Here is a 10,346-nt window from a genome sequence, read left to right as displayed (position 1 = left end):
TGCCTTCTATCTGTCTCCTGGTCACAGGACATGCTCCCCTGCCCTTTCACAACGCTGGACACTGATGTCCACAGTGTCTGCTTCACCTCCTTTCAACCCCCGGTCACATGACCGCTGGTTTACACAGCATTCCCATGGAGACATTCCTCTCACTCCTTCCACAGAGGGATGACGTTTAGGCCATAAGCGCCGCCCTCTACCCGCCCCCTGTTACATCATGGGCTCCCCCCTTCTTTCTCCTCTTACTTGGACACAGCTGTCTATCACACAGGCGCCGCCCCATAATTAACATCCTGATCATGTGACCGCCCTCCTGGGGCCGTGATAGGCTATCATTCTCCACTTATACCCAGATATACTTCCCTGCAATACAGCGTCTCTCATACCAGCAGCACATGCGTCCAGCCACAGACCAAGGTAACATTACTAGGAGATCCAGCTCATGTCTTGCTGGTTCTCTATTTTATCACATTGACAGCATTTACTCATTTTTTGCAGCGCTATTCCTCTGCACCCTCAGTGCTTCCCCTGAACAGCGTGTTCACTCTCCCTGTGACACACTTGCCTCCCTGGGCAGGACAGACCATTTGGAGAATCACAGGTGACTCTAGCTCTCCCAGACAACATTAGGGCACCACTATTGTACCAACTAGTGCCTTTTTGCTTCTGCTTTGTTCTCTTTCAATTTTAGCACCCAGTTGTGGACATTCATGCCTGTCACAAACAATACAGGATAGTTTCCTGAATATATTACAGGTGATTTTACACTTCTTAATACAGTGTTCACCTCACATCCTTTGTCCTCAGGGCTACTCATACCTTCTACATGCTTCAATTGCAGTACAAATTTCTGGACACCCACACCAATTATTGGATCTACCGGTCCCTGTATAACCCAAGGTGTCAAACCCGTGGGTCTGGTGACTTCCTACATGAATGGGTAATTTAGTTCACATTACGTGCATATCCTCAGCCTATCTCAGTACACACATTTACACTCTTTTTTATCATCCTCAGTGTCCTTTCATCCTCTGTAGCTGCTGCTTCCCAGACGTCTGTTTCTCTACATTATTAATGAATATACCCAGGTATTAATTGACTGTTTTGGACTTTTTTTTTCCTTCCTTATTCACATAACATCGCCCAATATGTTTATGTGCCATAGTCACTCACCGTCATTCTTTTTCTTTTTTTTCCAGTACTGAATAGTGCCTACTTATGACAGCGGTTCTTTAATAATAATATATGGAATTTTCCATTACAGTTCCTCTCAGGTACCTGTCTTGGCACTCATTCCAGTCGGCTATTACCTTTCATGTGGCATTGCACATCCAGTAGCACCAGCCGACCACGAATCTCACTGTATCCTTTATTGACTGGTGTCACACTTGTTGTTTGTTTTCAACCTCCTAGGGCACGTCTTTTACATGTTCCTTACATACCATCACAGCACGGACTCTCTATGACCGCCCATGGAACCTGTGGATTTTCACTAAGCTCACTTGAACCTTGTCTCAGGATTCGCTATTTCAGTATTTATCTAGTCATCGACCTTTCGTCTAAACTTTACATGATGTTCATACGGTCATTATCAGCATCCTGTTGCTCAGATATTTGTTATATACTTATTTGTTCACTAACCATACTATCTTGTCTTCTCATTCTAGTTAAAACCAACTGTGAAAAAATTCTGTTTCTGATGAAGGTCAATTGTATGACCGAAAACTTTTAAAAGAAGTATATTTAACTGAATGCCTTTTACAATAAAGGAACTGTCAAATCAATTTTTCTTTTGAGAGCCAAGTTTTTGTACTACATAACAATATTCTGTAGCTCAGGTGAGGAACATTTTTATCTTTTTTTGCATTTTGCTGATTAGCTGTCCATTTGGATGCATTGTTAAACTTATCCACAATGTTTGCACTTCAGTTTTGGCGAAGTTGCAAGAAAAATAGGTGAATTGAGTCTTCCATTGTACTCTATCACTAAAGACTCAACAAAACAGTGATACAGGTGAATTAAGCCAATTACCTGCAATATTTGAGAACAAAGCTCCATTTACCATTAAAATGCCAAATAGAATCAGGTCGCCCATCACAATCATACTTTCCAAAAACAGTACCATACACCTGTTCCTCACCACTTGCTCATCTTACAGTTGCAGTTTTGGGTGATTTTTCATACATTCAGGTCATAATTATAAGCCTTTCAAGAAAAGTGAGTAATGCAGGGAAAAAAAGTACAGCAGTGTGGCAATATATTTACCCATTTCCAAATATCCATTATCATTGCACTTATGTCCTACATGAAGAAATCAGTTAGGACCCACTAAGGCTAGTTTCAGACTAGCTGATTTTCCACGCAGCGCTCGGCACCGCTAAGCCCCGCCCCCTGCCGACTCCCTGCCCGCCCCATCAGGTCATCGCCGCCTACTATCGCACACGGCTGCATGCGATCTGCGCACCCTATCTTTAGCATAGGGTGCGCAGACCGTGCGCTGGCCGTGCGCTAGTAGGATTTTAGCGTGCGCTGCGCACTTTTGAAAGCGCGCCAAAGCGCAACATGGTGCGTTCGGCGCACACCAGCGCACCTTCAAAAGTTCGAAGCGCACGCTAAAATCCTACTAGCGCACTGTCTGCGCACCCTATGCTAAAGATAGGGTGCGCAGATCGCATGCAGCCGTGTGCGATAGTAGGCGACGATGACCGGATGGGGCGGGCAGGGAGCCGGCAGGGGGCGGGGCTTAGCGGCGTGGAAAATAAGCTAGTGTGAAACTAGCCTTAGAGGTTCGCCGTGACGTGGCAGTGGGCTTCATACAGTCTGATCAGAAAATAAACTAAGAACCTCATGTTCAGTAATTTATATTTGAACTGTATATGACTTTTTTTGTTTATGCTCTTTTTTAGCATAAGAAATGTACCTGCAGCTGATAAAAAAAAAAAGGCATGCCAAAAACTGTATAAAAAAATGTGATTCCATTTTAGAAGATGCAGGAAGTAAAAACAGCGCAATACATCAGAGAAAAGTCCATACGCTAAACAATGTGTTTGAGGTGCGTCTCAGCATTTCACTTTAATCATTGTTTCCGGCTGCATCATATTTGTGACCTTCAATAAAATAAGGTTACAGACTTGAAAATTTCTCCAGTAGCTTTAATGTTTTATAGCAGTGGCAGAGTTTTTGTCATGTGAACCTTCCTGGATACAATTGGGCACTTTTTCTACATGAATATTTGCTGGAACCTTTTTGATTTTACTGGAAATATTTAAGACAATAAAATTCATTTTATTCATAATAATAACAACGTTAAATGAGAAAAGATAACACATTGCTGGTGCAGATCGTGTTACAGATTTTGGACGGGTATGCTAAAGTTTTAACTTACAGCTCTGTTATCTATATCTACAACTGATAAGTAGAGATGAGCTAATTTGTTAGGATTCGGTTCCGAATACGATCAGAATTGAAAATTGTTTGTGCAATATTCGTTGAACGCAGCGGAACGTCATTAGAGTCAATGGGAGTAAAAATTACTGAATATGTTCTGAACCAATCATAAGACAAACATTTGGCACGAATAGTGTTCGAATACGGCACAAATACGTCAAAATCAGATTCGGGGCCAAAATCCAAACAAATTCGCTCATCTCTACTGATAAGCTCTACTGATCACAGAAATAAAAGAACACTTAGAAAGACACTATAATGTTGCCATAGATTTTCAATAAACCTACTGCAGCAAACTTAGCTTGCTGTGCTCCTGTGTTTCCTCCGCCAATCAGCAATGACCGGGACTTCTCGGCAGCACTTGCATAGATTCGGGGTGTGCATGCACCATAAGTCAGATACTGTACATGCAGTTTTGTTCTGTCCACTTGGGGTGCCATTCTGACCAATCAAAAGGGACCAGTCAGTGGACAAATAACATTACGGGCTCAGTAGCCAATCACCACCCCCAGTACTCTATTACCCTATTTAAGATTTAATGTTCATTCTACCCTTTGCCAGCGATTGTATTCTTTTTAATACTACTTGGTGAAACATTTTGGACTTTTATCTAGTGCTTTGACCTTGCTGTTTCTTTGAGTACTTTTCTTAACACCCAGATATCTACTCTAAATTGAACGTGCCTTTATAACCTTAATTTATTTGTGTACTCTGCTTGACTTTCCTGAACTCTGTTCAGGTTGCCCTTTCCCTTTGTTATACATTGAAGTGCATTACATATGCTCCAGGTCCTGAGACCTCCACCGATCACTCAAAAGAGCATGCCAATAAATTTTACTCATGATCCTAGGACCTGGAGTCCATTGGATCTTCAACACTTTTATGGTACTTCAATATGCACAGTATAGAAAAAATCAAATGATAATTACAGTTTCATTTTGCCCTTTTTCCTGTTTTGATTATCTTTCATCCTGACCCTAATTTGTTTTGTTTATTGCTTCAGCTTGCTCCAAAAGCCAGTGGAAACTCTGTGAGTATAATGGGGGAACAACTGCAAAAAAAGTGAAAAGGAAAAATGTGAAAAGTGGTCAGCGCGAAGCCTTATAACGGAACTTTACTGATACACTTTCTGATTTACTTTTTGAGTAGAATAAAACAAAGCCAATCATAGCCCATGGGGCAACACACTCCCCTGAGAGTGTCAACACCCTCATTTTGGAGATATTTCTATAAGCTGTTAGAAGATTTCTGTAAGAAATAGATACATTTTAAATAGGATTAGTCAGCAGGTTTTTGTTATGTATTCTAACTTCAGCATGAGTAGGGGCAGAGACACTAATTCCAGTCATATATCACTTAGTTTACAGAGTGCCTCAGCTGTGATAGGATCACAGATTTTTTCTGCTGCAGATGTAGCAGAGCTCGGAACGCTGAGCTCTGTATATCCCCGCCCACACTACTGATTGGGAGCTTTCAATGTACACTGTATTAGTGACAGAAATATGGTAGTCACTGGTGGGGGCGGGATTGACCCTAGAGGTACGAAACAATTATTCCTGTATTGCTACTCTGCTGATAAACCCCTATTTTTTTTTAACAGAAAAGCACAGCACTGGAATCAAGGTCTCTGATGACATATTCCCGTAAAAGGAAAGCAACAAAGAATGTTTTATGCTAAACATTTTTTCATCTTCCATCAACATTTTATTTTTATGTCACTACCTACAGTATATTTAAACATTTCATAATTTACTATATACAATTTAAACTTACACATTTTTACACATTACTACATACTTTAAAAAAGTTATAAAACCAACAAAAAACACAAAGGTACGCAACTGAAATTTAGAAATATAAATATATCATTTTAAATACATAAACATACAATTGTAAAATGACATAAAAAAGGGAAACAAAAATCACAAAACAAAATACATAATAGGAGAGTGTACAAAGTATTATAGAAATGGAGTAGGGATTATTTACAGAAAGTGTTAATCCATCTGATCCATATGACGCCTCATAAAGTAGAATGTGGCCTTAAACTAAATATGTACAAAAATGCTAAATAATGACAGTAATGAAATAATGCACATCACAGAAGATTGAATCCCATAGATCATTATTAAGTCCAAATACTGCAGCATTCCCACATAATAGATCTGTGTGATGTTATGTAAAATAATGACATGTTCTATAGGTAAATATGTGCTGTATAGTAAAGTGCAGAAGTAGAACGTTTAAATAATATAATACACATTCACAGTCACAGAAGAAGAAGTAAGCAGGCTCCTTGCATCTTCTCGCCCAACCACTTGCACCAGTGACCCATTTCCGTCACATCTCCTCCAGTCCCTTTCCCCTGCTGTCACCCCTCACCTAACTAAAATATTTAACCTCTCTCTCTTCTGGCATCTTTCCCTCCTCATTTAAGCATGCCATCATACATCCACTGCTTAAAAAAACATCCCTCGACCAAAACTGGGCCGCTAAATATAGACCTGTCTCTAATCTTCCCTTCATCTCCAAACTCCTGGAACGCCTAGTCCATTCCTGTCTTATCCGCTATCTCTTTGATAACTCTTTTCTCGACCCTCTACAATCCAGTTTCCGCGCTTTACACTCTACTGAAACTGCCCTCACTAAAGTCTCTAATGATCTAGTAAAAGCTAAATCAAATGGTCATTACTCCATGCTAATTCTCTTGGATCTCTCTGCAGCATTCAAAACTGTGGATCATCAGCTCCTCCTCACTATGATCCGTTCCATTGGCCTCAAGGACACCATTCTCTCTTGGTTCTCCTCCTATCTCTCTGACCGCTCCTTTACTGTATCTTTTGTTGGTTCCTCCTCCTCTCATCTTCCCCTTACTGCTGGGGTTCCACAAGGATCAGTCCTAGGCCCCCTCCTCTTCTCTTTGTACACTGCCCCTATTGGTCAAACAATCAGTAGATTTGGTTTCCAGTACCATCTCTATGCTGATGATACCCAATTATACGCTTCCTCTCCTGACATCATGTCTGCCTTTCTAGAAAACACCAGCAATTGTCTAAACACTGTGTCTAACATCATGTCCTCACTATATCTGAAACTGAACCTGTCAAAGACTGAACTCCTTGTGTTTCCTCCCACTACTAATGTACCTATACCCGACATTGCCATTTCTGTGTGTGGTTCCACTATTACGCCCCAGCAACATGCCTGCTGTCTTGGGGTCATACTTGACTCAGAGCTTTCCTTTGCCCCCTCATACGATCACTGGCTCCCTCTTGTTATCTGCACCTCAAAAACATTTCTAGAATTCGACATTTTCTTACTTTTAACTCTGCAAAAACTCTTACTGTTTCTCTTATTCATTCTCGTCTCGACTATTGTAACTCTCTTCCAATCAGTCTCCCTCTTACCAAACTCTCCCTCCTCCAATCTGTCTTGAATGCTGCAGCCAGGATCATATTCCTCGCCAATCGTTACACTGACGCCTCTACCTTGTGCCAGTCCTTACACTGGCTACCCATCCACTCTAGAATCCAGTACAAACTTATTACCCTCACCCACAAAGCTCTCCATGGCTAAGCACCACCCTACATCTCCTCCCTTGTTTCAGTATACCACCCTACCCACGCCCTCCGTTCTGCTGATGACCTGAGGATAGCATCCTCAATAATCAGAACCTCCCTCTCCCGTCTCCAAGACTATACACGTGCTGCGCCAATTCTTTGGAATGCACTTCCCAGGTCAATACAATTAGTCCCCAATCCCCACAATTTTAAGCGTGCCCTGAAAACGCACTTATTCAGACTGGCCTAACGCCTCAACGCATTAACCTAATCTATCCCTGTGTGGCACAGTTAAAAGTTTTACCATAACCAGGTTCCCGCATCATGTTCCCACATGCTTTATGCATCCATTAGCCCTCTGTGTCTGTACTGTTACACACTTAACACTATGGCTGGTGCATACAATCAGGGCAATTGTTACCATCCATCTTTTGTGTCTACCTTTTTCCTCATAGACTGTAAGCTTGCGAGCAGGGTCCTCATTCCTCTTGATATCTGCTGTGATCTATGTGATTATTGTTATGCTGTAATGTCTATTGTCTGTACCAGTCCCCTCTGAAATGTAACATAGTAACATAGTAACATAGATTTGAAGGCTGAAGGAAGACCTTATGTCCATCTAGTTCAGCCTATTTTTAGTGCAGCTGTTCTGCATTGTTGATCCTGGGGAAGGCAAAAAACCGTCAGAGTAGAAGCCAATTTTCTCCATAGGGAAAAAAATTCCTTCCCCTAAGCTGGGTCAACCATCTACCTATAATATTATGTTACTTGTAACCTCCTATACTGTGACTCACAAGAAAAGCATCCATTCCTTTCTTAAATTCATTCAGTGAGTTGGCCATCACCACTTCCTCAGGAAGAGAAATCCAGAGCCTCACTGCTCTTACCGTGAAGAACCCTCTTCAATGCTGGTGCAGAAATTGTCTTTCCTCCAAACGAAGAGAATGCCCCCTTGTTCTTGTCACAGTCCTTGGTGCAAACAGTTCATTGGAGAGATCTCTGTATTGCCCTCTGATATACTTGTACATATATATTAGGTCTCCCCTAAGTCTTCTCTTTTCAAGAGTAAATAGACCTAATTTTGATAACCTTTCTGGGTATTGTAGTGAGCCAACTCCATTTAACATTTTAGTAGCCCGCCTTTGAACCCTTTCAAGTTCAGTAATGTCTTTCTTGAGCACACAATACTCCAAGTGTTATCTGACGAGTGATTTGTACAGAGGGAGGATTATGTTTTCAGCTCGTGTCCCCAGACCTCTTCTAATGCATCCCATGAACCTATTTGCTTTGGTGTCAGCTGCCTGACACTGGGCACTCCAATTTAGCTTCTTATTGACTAAGATGCCTAAGTCTTTTTCCATGTCTGATTTCCCCAGCAGTTTCCCATTTAGTAAGTAATTATAGCAGCTGTTTCTCCTTCCCATGTGCATAACCTTACACTTATCTGTGTTAAACCTCATTTGCCATTTTTCAGCCCAATTCTCCAATTTACTCAAATCTGTCTGTAGTTGCAAACTGTCCTCCTTTGTGTTAACTACCTTACATAGTTTTGTATCATCTGCAAATACTGATATTTTACTGTGTAAGCCATCCACTAGATCATTAATAAATATATTAAATAGTAGGGGGCCCAATACAGAACCCTGTGGTACCCCACTAGTAACCCTGGCCCAATCTGAGTATGCACCACTAATAGCCACTCTTTGTTTTCTATCACTAAGCCAGCTACCTACCCATCTACACACATTTTCCCCTAGCCCAAGCTTTCTCATCTTACTTACCAATCTTTTATGTGGGACAGTGTCAAATGCTTTAGAGAAGTCGAGATAAATGACATCCACTGATTCTCCTTTGTCCATTTGAGAGCTTACATCCTCATAGAAGCTGATCAGGTTAGTTTGACAGGAGCGATCCTACATAAATCCATGTTGATATGGAGTTAAACATTTATTAACATTGAGATATTCCATAATGGTATCCCTTAGAAACCCTTCAAAAATTTTACCCACAACAGATATTAAGCTTACCGGCCTATAGTTTCCAGGTTCCCTTTTACACCCCTTTTTGAATATTGGTACCACATTTGCTTGCCGCCAATCAAAAGCAACAGACCCTGTTTCTATAGAGCCTTTAAATATAAGGAATAGAGGCCTGTCTATCACATTACTTAACTCCCTTAATACCCGAGGGTGAATGCCATCAGGGCCTGGTGATTTGTCAATTTTAATCTTGCTAAGGCGGTTCTGCCCTTCTTCCTGGGTTAGGCAGGTAATACTTAATGGGGAGTTTACATTATCACTCTGCATTTCCCCTGGCAAATCCTTTTCCTGTGTGAACACTGTTGAGAAAAAAGTATTTAAAACATTTGCTTTTCCCACATCACTCTCTATGATTTCACCCTCATTGTTCTTTAAAAGGGCCAACACCATCAATTTTAATCATTTTACTGTTTATATAATTAAAGTGTAGTTTGGGGTTTGTTTTACTTTCCTTTGCAATGAGTCTCTCAGTTTCCACTTTTGCTAAATGTATTTGTTTTTTACACATTTTATTTTTTCTCTATAACTTTTTAATGCTTCTTCATCGCCTTCTTGTTTTAGCTTCCTAAATGTCTTGTTCTTGTTATTTATTGCCCTTTTTACATCCTTATTTAGCCACATTGGTGTTCTCCTGTAAAGTGCTGCGGAATATGTTGGCGCTATAGAAATAAAATTTATTATTATTATTATTATTATTATTATTATTATTATTCCTATCATCATGTGGCACAAGTCATCATAAGTATGGATTCTACAGTGTCCTTATATATAAAAAATCATTAAAGTAACTACAGACTCTAATAGCATGTATGCTGTAACCCAAAGCATATTTTGCCTATAAGTATTTATGTATATGTGATAGATAATTGTATGTTTATGTGATAAAAAAAAATAAAATATTTGTATTTACGAATATCAGTTGTGTATCTTTTTAATGCTTGGTTGCTACATACTTTTTAGGCACACAACTATAATACATGTTTGGCCTAGCTGATTTCTGATTTACCATCAAAAACATAGCAAACTGCCGCAAAACTCTGTATGTGAATACAGCCTAAAACTACGTTCACACAAGCATTACATAAGTTTTATTGATCCATTCACGCATCCACTTTAAAACAGGATCCGTGTTTCCGCTCTATTCTCATCAATTTTGTGAATCCCATTCTGCCAATATTGGTGATACATATAGCATGGATGATAAAAAAATGCACCATCTGTGTTTCTTCTGTTTTTCTCAGTTTTTTTTGTCAAAAGAGAAGATGCTGCAAGTATGCGCAAAATCTATGCAAAGCTGAAG

The 10,346-nt window shown here is 40.2% G+C and overlaps 1 long non-coding RNA gene across 5 annotated transcripts; it reads left to right on the top strand.

Moving 5' to 3' along the window:
* The first annotated feature begins 316 nt into the window (after nucleotides 1–316).
* On the top strand, nucleotides 317–9,959 carry LOC141095531 (uncharacterized). 5 transcript variants are annotated; one of them, XR_012233412.1, is made up of 9 exons: nucleotides 317–417; nucleotides 499–601; nucleotides 692–756; nucleotides 842–940; nucleotides 1,018–1,088; nucleotides 1,265–1,838; nucleotides 2,907–3,052; nucleotides 4,451–4,477; nucleotides 5,048–9,959. It is a non-coding gene; the product is annotated as an uncharacterized lncRNA (long non-coding RNA). The 5 variants fall into 5 exon arrangements; XR_012233414.1 differs by having other exon boundaries at nucleotides 499–756; nucleotides 1,265–1,362; nucleotides 1,451–1,838; XR_012233413.1 differs by having other exon boundaries at nucleotides 499–756; nucleotides 2,985–3,052.
* Nucleotides 9,960–10,346: the final 387 nt, after the last annotated feature.

The sequence above is a fragment of the Dendrobates tinctorius genome, unplaced genomic scaffold (assembly GCF_039654945.1).
Source record: "Dendrobates tinctorius isolate UK_male_01 unplaced genomic scaffold, ASM3965494v1 ptg000070l, whole genome shotgun sequence".
Lineage (NCBI taxonomy): Eukaryota > Metazoa > Chordata > Amphibia > Anura > Dendrobatidae > Dendrobates > Dendrobates tinctorius.
Note: the sequence above shows the minus strand (reverse complement) of the source record. Positions and strands in the feature narration are given on the sequence as shown.